Source organism: Colossoma macropomum, unplaced genomic scaffold, assembly GCF_904425465.1.
Source record: "Colossoma macropomum unplaced genomic scaffold, Colossoma_macropomum, whole genome shotgun sequence".
Classification (NCBI taxonomy): Eukaryota; Metazoa; Chordata; class Actinopteri; order Characiformes; family Serrasalmidae; genus Colossoma; species Colossoma macropomum.
Window position 1 is genome coordinate 35,792,353 of NW_023494795.1, and position 15,615 is coordinate 35,807,967.

Below are 15,615 nucleotides of genomic sequence, written 5' to 3' on the forward strand. Positions count from 1 at the left end.
ATTCATGAACTCTTTTCTATGAATGTGAGTTACATTTAAAAGACAGCAACAAAAAGAACAAAGACAACAAAGACAGATTTAGACATACAGCCTGATTGCTCCATTCTATCGAAGAGAGAAGAATGCCTTCATTTCCATCTAATAATGCAAAAAAAAGCTTAATTTATCCAAACCCTATCTGAAAGTGCTAATTAAAGTGAAAAAAACATCTTGCTGTCTTTGTGATTGCTCCAGTGACATCTTTGCACATCAAGCCTTTCCCTGAAAAACAAAGACCAAATAAATTCCCCACTGCAGTAATAATGGAAAGAATGTGTCAATTAAAAAAGAGGAAAAGGGCAATTATTATCTCTGAATATTTAATTAAGCATTTAACTAGCTCTTTCTCTTCCTTGCAGTAGATGATTCACGTGGTTTGGATCCAAGCTGCCGACCGAGTTTTCAATCTATATGGCTAATCAGGCAGGTACAAAACATAAATTAACGCTAAGGCGCTGATGGCAAACACTTCAAATGAAGCATTACAAAAAAGCTAAAATAATGCTGCTACAATAAGCAGAAAGAGGATGAGAGAAGAAAAGAGAGAGAATGAGAGATTAAGTGAGGTGGAAAGGGAGAAGTGTGAGAGGTTGCTGGGAATTAAATCTACGAGCATGGAAGAAACATGAAGGAGGTCAAACAAAAGAGATGGAAGGAAGGAAGGTGAGGAGAAGATGTGGAGTTACATTCAGAAGGCAGCCAGTCAAAGAGGTTAGGCTGTCACTGTGTTCTAAATGGTCCCCTATTCACTATTTGGAAAGCACATTGGAAAATAATAGCACACTGTCAGAAAAAGGTACAGTGTAGGTATAGTGGTCTTAAGGTTCGATTGTGTACCTTAAATAAGTTTTTCCCAGGGGAGGGGTACATGTGTGCATCTTTTCATGACCTAATGTTTCAAAAAAGAACAATAAAATAAAAATGTTGGAGTCAAGACAGTGTGTGCAGTCAATAAAAACTTAAAATAATTGCAATGAAATGTGGTACAATTATCTTTCCCAAATAAAGGTACTGAAAACGTGCCCTTAAGCGTACCTACCCCAGTGATAAGAAAGGTACCCTGTGATAGCTTAATACTTTTTACATTGGTATGTTGCGTTCTCTCAAAGCTACTGCTAGTTTAGACAAGCATTGCTGAATGTTGTCAAAAAAGAAACTCATCCAACCTAATAAGAAATTGTTACATACATTTGAAAATATTTCATAAATACGCTACAGTGACAAACAGTTAGAGCCAGGCCTTCAGTTCAGGCTATAAATGTACGACCTCGTTTTAAAAACAAGAAAAAAGAGCCCACCTCAATGATGCTAATAATGTAATAGTTGGTTAGTGCTAAGGTAACTCTAGTGCACTTGATCTTGCAAGATATCGCTACTGTCGGATGAAAACCTTGCATCTCCAAAATGGTAACTTTACAGGAGAAGGAAAAAACCTACTTTACTTTTAATGTACGTCCATGGAACCAGTCATTTTGGGCCATTTCTTTTAGTCCATTCATCATGAAATGTACACTGGGTAAAGGGTATGTAAATGTAAAGGGTAACAGGTACTTTTACATTATGTAAAAAACTGTAAAACACTGGCAAAGAGCTGCCCACTGTTGTCTTCCATTACTAACAACTGGTTAGATTGCTCATAGACTGCTCATATTCACAGTATAGAGGACTCCTAGAAGTCGGGGCTGCATGACTGTTCATTTCTACTAGTCATTCGTCATTACTACAGTTTTAAATATATGAGTGTTCCAGACATCTGTGAAAAGTCTTGCTAATAGGGACTAGTTCTAGTAGCAGATGCTGCAGTTTAAGGTGTAAGATGTCCACTGCAGAAGAGTTTTTGTAGTATTTCAGTAAGTTTCAGTCTCAGGCACTCTGTCCACAGTAGTACACTGTGTACTATGTCTGATATAAACTGCAGACTACTGTCTGATGTAAACTGCACGATAAAATCACTACAGCTTTCAGACATTCACATCTCATAGAGAATTTAACCTGCCTCTGGCACTGCTGGAAAGCAAATGATTGTTTATCAAGCCAATTGACAGAAGCAAGCAATTGCATGTCTACTCACCAATAAGCCTTTCAGAACGAGGCCTAGTCATTGAGTGAGGAAACATTCAACACATCCCATGTTAAAACATTTTTCCTGATTGGTGTTTGAAACCATAGATAACAAATGAACACGATCTCTTTGTGTGTTTGCCAACCAAGTTTGTTTTTCTTCACATCACTCTAAATAATTTGCGATTGGATATTTTCCAGTCAGTCAAATGGCCCTTTACTATTGCGATTCTCAAAATCTACCTGGACTGGCTTATGAGACTGTGTTTCAGAGCTTTCAGTAGAATTTGTTTAACTTTGTGTAGTGTTTCTACCCAAATTAAGTACACTGTAAATCAAAATGTGATTCATTGATTTATTGATCGAGTGAGTGATTGATTAATCTAATGTGTAAGGCTTAACCAATGAGACAGCTTGCTTGGCTATACCTTCCTGGATGACAGGGAGAAAAATTAATGGACAATTTTCCATTTGGCATCCATAACCTTTTTATTTCCAAGCAAAACTTAACAAGAACAGAAGAACATGACCACAGTACTTATTTTTAGTTCCCAGAAATCATTTTAGTTCCCAGAAATCAAACCTAGAAGACTCTGAGGATTCCCCACCGGTGCACTTTATATACTGAATAGGGCATAGTTTCGAGCATAGCCCATGATAACAGAGAACAAAATCAGTACAGTAAGCTGTCCTTTGTCCCTACCTGCACAGAGCCAGCTCAGTCCACAAGCTCTCCTTATAATTATAATCACCTTATAATGAACAAACCCCATGCCTCAGAGGTACAGATGAGGCCTCAGACGCCCTCTTATGCCCGCCGGCCAACTGGCTTCAAAGCCCAAGCCTGGGCCGCATATTCACCACTGTTGAATTAGCTTCTGCAGAGCCCCTCTAAATCCACCTTCAGCGAAAATTGGACAGTGCGGAACTGAATTTAATGCTACTGATTTCACATGAACAGATAAGTCAGCACGACCTGGCACCCAGGGTCACCTGGAAATCAGATAAAATGGAGATTGGTCCCTCGTCCGTTCCGTCTCGGTGTGCCCCAGCATGTCCCTGCTCATCAATCCACACCTTTATTAGCATAGCTGAAATGTCTCATATTTATGTATCTTTTCTTTCATACAGTATTATGGAAACTCCATTGCGGACATATTTGATTACTAACATTGAAGCCTCTTATGAGTGATTGCAGAGCCGAAGCAATATGGAAATATTATTGAGGGAGAGAAAACGCTGATGCTGAGTTAAAGTTGCTCCTTGTCTCACATACACACACTCAACTTTTGGCTTTTTTTTTACTTTTCAACTAAAAAATTCATTTGGTGGAAAAAAAAGATGCCTCATGGGGACCAAGCAAATGTCTCTAAAATGTCAGAGTTTTCTGGTTTTCTTATCGTGAGGACATTTGGTCCCTGAGAATAGACTGAATGTAAGTGCACACACACACACACACACACACACACACACCCACACACACATACACGCACACTCATACACACACAGTGCATCATGGGTGTTCTTTTCTGGCCTGAGAAAAAGAAGCAATCCATTATGATCCACACCTGCACAGCGCAGTACAGTTAAAAACCTGAACCCAGAACTATCTGAACCCCTGAACTGTTCATAACCTTGTCAACTACTCTTATGTAGTCATGTGATTTAAGTACCATTAGCAGTAAATGCAAACAGCAGTGGCAAAAATGGATGAGCTTCAATCTAGCTTTTACTCTGTCACAGTCAGCTATTCTGACTAGTTATATCACATAACAGTTCTACGACTTCCAATTCCAAATGATGGGAATTGATGGAGTCGATTCCACACAGTGATCTCCAAAAACCTAGATGCATAGAAGTACATCTGGCAAAAATAAAGAGTACTATATTAATTCTAATTGGCCTTAGCAAAATCTGGATAGCTAACACTAGCTTAATTAGGCTAGCTAACTAATGGGGGGTGGCTATGTTCTAGCTCATTCTCCTCTGTCAGCTCCTTCAAGTGAGTAGATATTTTGGAACTGGCAATGTTGTTTGACTATAAGCCTATTTTTCATCACAAATATTCCGTTTTACTTTGTTTTCCACTTTGTCTATACAGCAGGACTATTGATGTGAGACAGCTGTTCAGACAGGCTGTCTATGTTGATGGCAAGCTGGTTATTATATTGTCAACAGCAATAAAAAATTCTGTCTGCAACAATGGCAGCACACCACAGTGGTCAGCAGAACATTCTGTGAAGAATTCTCAACCGTCAGTTTTCATCATCAATCGTGGTGGTGATATCAGCTGGATGTTGATCTTTTTGGGAGCCATAGATGCTCAATATCTCATCATTAATCCACTGTTAATACAGCAAAGAAATGAAAAGAGTACAGAGCATGTTCTGTTTTACCTTAAATAAACAATCAACACTGCTAAAGCTTTCTGCTGGTAATCATCCATTTTCACCAGTAACGCTTTCAAAATGGGCTCATGATACCGTTTGTCATGTACTGCAATAAGTCGACATTTTTTTCAGTGCCAAAATAGAAACACAGGATAAGTCCAGGACAATTTCATGATTTTCCTATTCAAACACACCTGATTCAACTCAGCACCTAATAGACAGGTTTAGTCAGTGTGTTTAGAGCTGGAAAATCACCAAACTGTGCTGGCCACTGGTCCTCCAGGACTGCAGTCCACCATTTCTTGAATTAAAGCCTTCATCTTTTGAGAAAATCAAGCTCCACTCTTTCTTTAGGTCTGAAAAACATCCACAAGTGTTTCTGTCCATCCTCCCACTGTGAGAAGACAACTCAACACTATGAGTCTGAAAGGATGTGTAACTGTCAAGAAGCCAATACTGAGAAAAAAAGACAAAAAATTTGCACTAGGACACAAAAACTGGACGCTTAAGATGAGGAGTAGTTTTATAGACTGATAAGTCTAAATTTGAGATCTTTGTAAGTAACAGAAGACAAAAGACAATTATGCATGCCTACAGGAATGTTTGACTGTTAAGAAGTTCATTCCACAGCAAGATACTATAATATGGGGGTGCACAGATGAAGCTTAGACCACTCAAAGTTTGTGCCCATAACGCAGCTTTATTTAGAATTGACACAGCAGCCAGATTATAAGAAAGGATAATTGCTCTTACTTGAAATATGCGCTTTAAACCTCTAGCACAGCCATAGCCGCTACAGAATTCCACTGGGATTCTGGGCTATGAATCAGAACCTAAACCTGGATGATGGTAGCTCACAGTCACAAACTGCTCCAGAGGTCACATAACCTCTATACATTCACATCACATGCTTGAAAATGCAACCAAAAACCTTTACTTACTGTTTTGAAATCTAAATACATCCAAGCTAAGCATGAGCAAAGCATCACGGGAGCCAAAGTGTGCATTGGTGGAACAATACCAAGCCAGGCCAGATGCCAGAACCTAATAACACCAGGGGGTATCCAAAAACCAGAGGCGTGGGCACTAGGGGTTGCACGACTTCAGATTCTTAAAAGTCAACAGTTATGTGATGAAAATCATGTTGACTTTGACTATTCGCTGATGATTACATGTATAAAACCACAGGAGAAAGAAATGCTTTGCAACAAGTGACTTTAAAAAATCAGTGAAGAAGCCAAACTCCTCAGGTCAGTAGAGCATGACCTGCCCCTCCAATGAGCCCTGGATCACATTGCTAGCCTTCAGGGAACCAGAGATGCAGACCCAGGAATTTCACAAATCTGTAAAAGACTTAGACACACCCTAGGCCGTCTTGCCGGGATGCTCGTCTGTGGCGGAGGTCCAGAGAGACGAAGAAATTTAGAGTGCCGTAACTCCGCAAATATAGGAGTAACCGACTTCAACCTTTACAGGATTATAGGGTGTTTTGCCCCCTCTCTGACGATACATGACTTTTTCTTCTAGTCTTCAGCAAACCAAAGATAATGACACTCAATATCAGATCTTTGAAGCACTGTAGATTGGTGGAGCACTTTTAGAGCAAAGCCAAACTCAGTAGAGCATGACCATGGCCTTTCCAACGATCACATTGCTAGCTGAAACTGGAAATATGGACTTTAAAATGACCAGACTCATTACTTGTCTTCTCTGAGGTGTCTATGTTATTAGTGTCATAATCGCATGATCAGAGACTAGTTGACATCAAGCTTAAAGTATCATTGCCGAGCATGTAAAGTTGACTAGTCGACTAGTCTGTGCAACCCTCAGTGGGATGTAGTATTTATATAGTATTTGTAAGCCATGTGCTACTATAAAAACCCGTCTGAACATAGTGGGTTTAGTAAGCTATGATGGTTGGTTCTGTTTGGCAGTGGCCCACTAAAACACCTCCTGATGCCAGGCTTGTAACAACCCCAGGTACACTGCCGAGAAGATGGACTGGGCACCCCAGAGCCTAGACCTCAGCATCACTGAACGTGTTTGGGACTACTTTTTCTTTGAAAAACTGAATGCAAATATCTAAAAAAACAATGGAAAGGGATAAAGATAAGGGTGGACACAGTGTGATATATTTAGTCGTTATGCCTTTAAGGCTTCTATGTATTGTTCTGTTGTTTTGGCTTTTTTCTAACACAAAAAATAAATTACTTGTATTTAATAGCGGGTGGCACGGTGGAGTAGTGGGTAGCGCTGTCGCCTCACAGCAAAAAGGCGACCAGGGTCATTTCTGTGTGGAGTTTGCCTGTTCTCCCCATGTCTGCATGGGTTTCCTCCGGGTACTCTGGTTTCCTCCCATAGTCCAAAAACATGCAGTCAGGCTGATTGGACATGCTGAATTGCCCCTAGGTGTGAGTGTGTGTGTGAATGTGTATGTCTGTCTGTCTGCCCTGCGATGGACTGGCGACCCGTCCAGGGTGTATCCTGCCTTCCGCCCAATGACGGCTGGGATAGGCTCCAGCACCCCACCGCGACCCAGAAGGATAAGCGGTTTAGATGATGTATGAATGTATTTAATAGCCTTTTGTGTTGGGAAATGAAATAAATAAAAGGGAGGTGTCTGACTTTTGTACTACTGTCACTGCTGTAGCAGAATTGTGTAAACAAGCAAAATATATTATCATATTTTTATTAAGTGAAGGTCATTTTCATATGGCAGCCTACTATTTTTTTTGCTTTACAGTCTATCATGTCCTAGTTGTGCCACTGCAGTATGTCCCATGAACATGAGAAAGATAAGACATGTAGATGTGCAGAGATAAAGGATCTACAACAGGAATTCAGTACTGAATAAGTGCTGGAACATCTGGCACTGTGTGAAAAGAGGAATGTGGTTGAATGAGAGCAGAATGGAGAAAGAACATTCATAGCTGTTTGTGTGTGTGTATAAGTGTTTGTGGTCAAATCAATAAATCACAGGAGTGTGTGTGAATGTGTGTGTGTGTGTGTGTGTGTGTGTGTGTGTGTGTGTGTGTGTAGGAGACGCTAAAAGCAATTTTGTTTTCCACCCATCCTTTTCTGTAAAGGCTAGAGCCGCTAAATCATCTGTTTTGTATGTGTCTGTTTGTAAGTGCTAATGCATAATGTTCCTCATTTCCCCGTTTGCATATAAAACGGCATAGATCAAAAATGACGAAATGAGTGTGTTTGTGTGTTGATGCTTTCGCTCTCTTTCTTCATTACACCATCTCTCTTTCTCTCTCTCTCTCTCCCTTTCTTTTTCTCTATCTCTTTCTCCTTCTCTCACTATGCTTCTTTTGTTCTCTCATCTCTCCCTCCGCCCCATCTCTCTTGTTTTTCTCTCTTTTCACACATCCCTCTCTCTTTCTCTCTCCCTATCACTTTCTCTCTCTCTTCACTCGCTGTTATCTACTTAAAACCCCTCCTCACCATCTTTCTCTCCCTCTCTCTCTTTTTCACTGTTTCTTTCTCATCCCCTTCTGTCTCTTTCTTTCTCTATCTCTCCATCCCCATTTCTCTCTCTCTCTCTCTCCTTTTCTCCTTCTTTCTCTCTCTCTCATTCTCTCTCTCTCTCTCTCTCTCTCTCATTGTACCCCATCTTTTCTCTCCCTCCTTCCTGTGTAATCCTTCATGGTAATTGTCCAGGAGTGGCCACTTTATGGTCCTGGAGACCCTGAGAGACATGACTGATGGAGCTCAGAGTGTTCCTCATAGCACAGAATGCAGCAGCTGTGCGTATGTTGGGGAGGAATTATTGGGGGGTGGGGGGTCTGACTGCCTCTTCCACAAAAAAACGCTCTCCACTCTCTATTCTGCTACATAGTATTGCTTTGCCATGCTAATTTGGGTCCTCTAAGGCTGTGCTTGCTACAGACTGCACAAGGCCGCAGAAGCCCCAAACAGCATGGGAGCAGCGTGTGTATGTACAGAGTAATGACTGTGGAAAAGTGGAGATGAAGGAAAGAAAGAAAGAAAGGAGAAAAAAAGAAAACCTCAGTGTGAATCCCGGATCCTGCGTTATGCTATGATCCTGCAGTCTGTCTGTGGCTTGGTGATGTCTAATTTGTTTTTACGAGTTTTTGCTCAACAAGGCATTAATAATGTACACCAGAGAGCTTTGAGGATAGAGGGGAGTGTGTTTATGTCTCTGAGATGGTGTGTGTGTGTATGTGTGTGAGGCTGTTAGAAGGCTGCTTTATTGTCATGAGTGCTCAGAGACCTTGAGGCACAGAGGGGTGATAGGCATTCCCACTGAGAAAGACCAGAGGAGTCAGCAACATTCTACTCCATCAAGCATAGCACCGCACACGCAGACACTTACTGAAGACCGCCCACTCGCACATCATCACTGTAGCAAAACCTTATATCTGTGACAGGGTGACTTTAGAGGACTAGATGAAAACATTTTTTACTTTAATGTGCGTCAATCTATAAAATAGATTTCCCATATGGAAAAATACATGGACATATCACTGTTGTCGGGACAAAACATTGTATTTTCAAAATGGTAACTTTACAGGAGAAGGAAAAAATACACTTTACTTCCCATGTAAGTCAATGGAACCAGACAATTTTTCCATTCATCATGAAATTTACACACAAGGTAAAGAACAGCAAGCATTTTCAAATTATGTCAGAAACTGAAAAATGATAAAAATGGTGATACAAGGTTTTGTTCCGACATCAGTGATTTATCTTTATATATTCAAAATACATGTAAAATACATTGAATCTATGCCAAAAAAACACTAAAAGGTATGTAAAGCATTTAGAGCTGATAACATACATTTACATTTTTCCCATTATTTTACATTAGACCACTCTGAATAACTTTGTTTACATCAGTTGAAATCAGAAATCAGTGGAATTTTCCTTTAATGTAGCAAACTTTTATTCTAAGCAATTTTAGACCATTTCTATTGGTCCATTCATCATGAAAAGCTCACACAATGTGACAGGCAGCAGCTGTTATACATAAAAAATGTTAAAATTTAAAAGGTTGCGAGATGATATTAACACTAAATATACATAAAGAAATGACACAGTACTGCAGCAAAGAAACATGAATGCCATACACACATCTTTCATGAGGAGTAGCTCTGTAGGCTAATGATGGATAGACCTCCATGACAGCGAGTAGCTGTTATAATATACTGCCTGGTCTCTCAGTATCACGCTATATGAATTGAACCTATGGCTGAGCGCTTTGACCTTAACCGCAACCCCTGAAGCAGAACCCCCATCCATCTAACTCTAAACCACACCTGAATTACGTGCAGTCTTAGCAGTGTGAAAAGATTGAACCCTTAGAGGTCACAGCTTTGTTGATTTTCTACTTGAAAAGAAGTACACACCCCTAAACAGAACAGACCTAAACATACCATTTGTTTTGGCAAATTTAATGCATAATTTTATTTGCTGAATTTAACTTACTGAAAAATATATAATGTGCCATAACTTTTGCACAGGCCACATTTAATGTTTTATTTTTCCAATATATTAAATTCAGGAAATAAACTATAATAGTGCATTAAAATGTGTAGAGGTTTGCTTTCTGTATTGGATCTGCACTTATTTTCATGAGAAAGCGTATAATTTGACTTTTTTTTTAACTTTTGCAGAGACTGTATGGCTGATAGCAAAAGCATAGCAAAAAAAGCAAAAATTCTACTGAAATTGCATGTTCTAAATATGCCATAAATATCACATTTGTGTTTATAATTACAAAAAGAGATGATGTGAATGTGCTGAAAAGTTATCATTGTGCATACCAGTGCTTTTTAGCACAAAGAAAAATTATCCTTTATATTTTTGCCGTGTTTTGAGAAAAACTGAAAGTGCAGATTCAAACTTGTCAATTCAGAATGTAAATTGCATATGAAATATATCTAATTATGTTAATAATTATGTAGATACAGTCTTATGCAAATGTCAAAGACCACTTGTTCATTTATTTAATTTCCAATGATGATGAGGTATAAGTTATTCACAAGTTCTTCAGCATCAGAAAACATATAATCAATAGAAAATTATCATGGAAGCCTCAACAACTACATATAAAATCACATTTTTCAGGATTTAGTGTGCCACCCTTTACTTTTATTATAGCTTCTATTCTTATCAGCAGACTCGTTTTTTTTCTTCCTGAAAGAAATCTGAGTTTTTTTTAGTGGTCTAGCAGGTCTTGCATGGTTGTTAGGAGTCTTTCAGTCTTTTTAGATACTCATGAAAGAATTTTAAGGTGTGTGTTGGTTAACTGCTTGTATGAATATTAGTGCCTCTTTAAAGGGGAATATAATGTCAGCGACTTCTAGCTGTAACTAGTAGGTTTTAAGATGGGAAGAAGTATAGTGGCAGTAGGTGCACAAAAGGAAAGATTGGACAAATTAAATACTGATAGATTTGATATCATACTAAGTGTTGGAAGCTTTTGTGTAAGTTTCTGTTAAATATAGGTGTCCTGCTTTTTTCAGTCACTGAAAAATGAATAATTTGTACAAACTCAATGCCAAAAAGTTGCACCAGTATTTTGAATGCAACACAGGAAAACAGAAAAACAAAAAGCAGTGGTCCACTTTGACCTTTATTTAAATGAAAGCAGTACAAAGACAAGATATGTCATATTTTATCTCATTATTTTTGTAAATATTTGCTCATTCTAAAATTGGTGGCAGCAACAAATTCTAAAAAAGTTGGGGCAGGGACAATTTAAGACTAGGAATGCTGTTAAATGTTCAGTGTAACGTGCCAACAAGAGTCAGACATTCAGAAAACATTTCAAAAGAAGTGATGTAATCATGCTTGAACATAAAAGGAGCATTCAAGAAAGGCTTGGCATGGATGGGTTGAAGATCTTCACTTTGTCAAAAAGTGGATCAGCAAATAGTCCAAATGTTTAAGTACAACATTTCTCAATGAGCGTTTGCAAAGATTCACTGCATTTGACTCTCTGGGATTCTGGAGAAATCTCTGTGTTTAAAAAGCTAGACCAAAAATCACAACCCATGAAATAATGGGCGGCATGTTTTCTAGGCCAAAGAAGAACAGTACCATCCAGTTCAAAAGCCAGAATTTGTCATGGTATGGAGGAAATTAGTGGTTAACTTGCACACTGAACAACATCTACACATTTAGGGCAAAATATGCTGCCTTTTTTAGATGCTGTTTTTTTTAGAGACGTCCATGTTTATTTCAACATCATAGCAAGAGGAAACATTCTGCACATGTTACAATGTTACAACAGCATGGCTGAATAATTAGAAAGTGTGGGACTAGTTTAGCTAGACTAGCTTGCCTGTGTCCGATTGTAAACGTGTAGTGCATTCTGAAGTGCAAAATACAACAATATGTATTTGTGCATGCATTTCCAATATGGTTGTGCTATTATGTGCTAAGTGTTATTAAAAGGAAAGGTGATGTAACATGGCTTCTTTGGAAAGTGTTGCAGGCATCATCTTTGAAATAAGCATTTAGTTACAAAATAATCCAATAAAGTTTATAAGGTAAAACATCAAATATCCTGTTTTTGTACTGTTTTCAGTGGAAAACAGGTCAAACAGAATTTACTAATCACTGCTTTCTGTTTTTATTGGCATCTCATTTTTTTGTTTGTTCTTAACTTATATCTGACTGAAAATTAAACATAAGAGAGCAAAGTAAACTAAAGCTAATCTAATGGTAAGACATTTCTCATCACAGCTCCTGTTGTTTTTTCCAATACATTGTTTCAAAAGTACCTCCCAGGACCTACGCCTTGTCAAATTTGTAAACATGTTCTGGAGTTCACAGAAAAGAAAACAGCCAGTTTGTGTTGGTAATAAGACCTATGAGCTATTTTGGGGAATATTCTATTCCCTAAGCCTTTAACAAGCACTTCTTTTGTCATCTGCCAGATTGTCCAAATAGCTGGACTGCACAGTCTTCAGACAGCTGATGTTTACAGTGCTTGTGCTATTGTCATGGTCAGTATTCCAGCTGGCTTACTGTGAATGTGTGATCATGTCTTGAAATATACATTCACAGAAGCAGACATGGTAACGCATGCTTGGAAATGTGGTCTGGTGTTCGTAAGCAGTCAGAAACAGCTATCGAAAGCTATGAATAAAATTACAACAAAGCCATCCTCAGCTGTCCAACACCTCACAGGGTCTTCTGAATGGTGTCAATGCTTCTGTGGTCAGTATGAGATTGATTGACAGATGAGCCCCTCCACTGATTCCAGCTGCATCTCCAGGGGTCATAGGGTTACTGTGGTGACTCCTTATGTATTATGAGGTCATGGTACCACAAGGTATATCCTCACTGGCCAACATGATGGCGAGATTGCACTGCATGGGTAAACGGACACCCAGGGAGAGTTCATGTTTGTATTTCCATACATAATCCACACTCTTCTTGGCTGCCACGGCATGTATGGCAGAGAAATATGCCTGAAATAATAATCTTATATGTCATATTATATTTATTATATTTATTATGTATTTATTATATTTACAGTATGTACTTGAAACAAACAAATAATAACTGTCTTTGAGGTGCCAAATAAAAATAGAATTGCCGTTTTCTTTACAATTTCTAATTGGGTATAAAGAAATTGGTTATGTTTTCAAATATCTCTAGGCCTCTAGATTGACTAGCTGCACGTTCCTATTTATCTGGGACAAACCATGACTCAGAGCTAGCTTTTGCTAGCGTCCCTTTAGAACTCAAGCAGTTTGTTAGCACTAAGATAATGGCGTTTTGCATTAATATTTGTTGGCCATTCTAAATTAAACACAGACATCTGAAACTTCTAAAACATGCCCCATATTTTACGTGAAGCATGTGACAGACATTAGCATATATTTTACCTTGTAGCAGTTTCACAGTGACTCTTTTAGTAGAGAGGCCTGGTACAGAGCTGCCGCCATTGTTTTCTGTTTCTAACAAGCCATTGATTATGCTGCCACTCATATTCAGTCAGTGACATATCTAGAACCTCCAGAATGATACTGTTTTCTGATATAATTGGTCCTGCCCCCTGTTACTTTGTAGTAATACTGATACTTTAATCTAAAGCATTGGGCTTTCTCTTCAGGTCTTGAAGTCCTAACCAATAGGAGAGTTTGCTTAGCTATTTCTACCTAGATACCACAGAAAAAGCAATTCCTGATTGGACACTTTCCTCAGCATTTCAAGAATTTAACCCTGTTCTTAAATTCAAGCATGATTCTATTGAATAAAGATGAACAAATTAAATGCAGACATGTAGATTTTTTGCTCTCAGAAATTATTAGGCTTTCTCTGAGGGCCTAGAGGCCTGAGGATTCCCTTCTGCTAAACATTATTTACAGTTTTCTTTTACACATCCACGTGTACTGCACATTGCAGGAACTGTATAACTGAATTTATGTTTTATAAACTGATAACCAAGGTTAGAGTGACCAACAAGGCTGAGAGATACAACCTTGCACTACAGAATAATGCATTACACGAAAAATAACATGCTGAATATTAGTTTTAGGCTGGTGTGCCTCCTCAATAATGAAAATGGTCACAGTGCGCCAATGCCATTACAACTTGTCCAACCTGACAACAGTAGCTACAAAAAAAGAATGCCTTGGTGCATAGATAGCTCAATTTCTAAACTTGCTCTGTCTTACAGCTTTTAAAACAAACTAGCTGAAGTCTGACGAATTGCAAAATAAAGGTTTCATTCCAAAGGAATGCTTTCTAAGCCAAAGCCTGCACCAAATGTTTTGACTCAAAAGATAACACTTTGAACAATTCATTTTTACCAAGTCCACATGCCCAAATGACAGATGTTGAGTCTTGTTCACACAGCTGCTGGGGTTAGAGAGCAGATACAGCAGGAAAAGGCTGTGTTATCTTCCTGCAGACTGAACATCAGCTTTCTGAAAGCATGCTGAGCTCCTGTCCAAACTCCTGTTTGAAACTGCTCCCATTCTGCACTGTGCGTGACTGAAGCTTTGGTCTGGTTTCTGATTGACCAGCCCACATTTTGAGGTGCTAAATGTTTTCAGTGGATCAGTTTCAAAGCATATAGACCTGTGTTGGTCGATTCCAGTCCTAGAAGAGCACTAGACTGCATAGTTTTGTGTCAATTTCCATCTCAAATGCACTTAAAGAGCTTGATAATTAGCAAATATTGAATCAGGCTTGTCGCTAAACTGTGATATGCCGTGGTCTTCAAAAACTGGAACTGTGGACTTCTGATACTAATAGCAGCCCAGTAGTCTGCTGCTAAGATTCTACAATGCACGCTCATGCATATGCAATGCTAATTCTGCAATAGCTATATTACTGCACTGATTACAGCTCAATTTAGCCTTCAGAGTCTTGTGTTTTGCTGTACTATTCAAATGTAATTCTTTAATTATACATTTAATCACTGAGTTATGCAGTGAATTACATTTATGTTTAGTTCATTCTGTCAGCTTCAAGTCTGCATTTTTCACTTTTTTTGTTTCCTTTGATGTCAGGAAATGACAAAAATGCAAACTGTTTTTTTTTCTTTCCACAAAACAAAACTGTATGTACATGAACTTTTCATTTAATTCAAATTATAATGAAACATCACCTCCTATACTTTGGAACACTATGTGAACATATTATGGCTGAGTTTCTCTGCTTGTTTCAATGACCTATAATCCAGACATAGGTAAAAAAAAAAAAGTGGGATTAAACTGATTTTTTGACATTTCTGTATGGTTAAATAGTTGAGATGTAAACAAAGCAATTCAGAGTGGTGAAAGGAACCAGAGGTCTGAAGCATTTAATGTCTCTAAAGTTATTACACAAAATGGTTACAAACATGTTTCCTGATGTCATGTCTGAGACAGTAGTTTTGAGATAAGAGTTTTGCCTAAAGCCCAACTCAAGCTGAATTAGTTTTACCAGAGGAGGTCCGGTAACGTAATAAGTGCATAATTTGACTGGCCGATTCATACAGCATAAGTGATCTCTGTAATTCCCCCTAATTATCCTAAATTACCCAGATCAAAACATCATTGTGTACATGTTTATCTCAGCATTATGCAACAATTCCGAACAATAACAACACAATGTGTGGCTGACTGGCATATAGACTAGCATCAAACTAGTA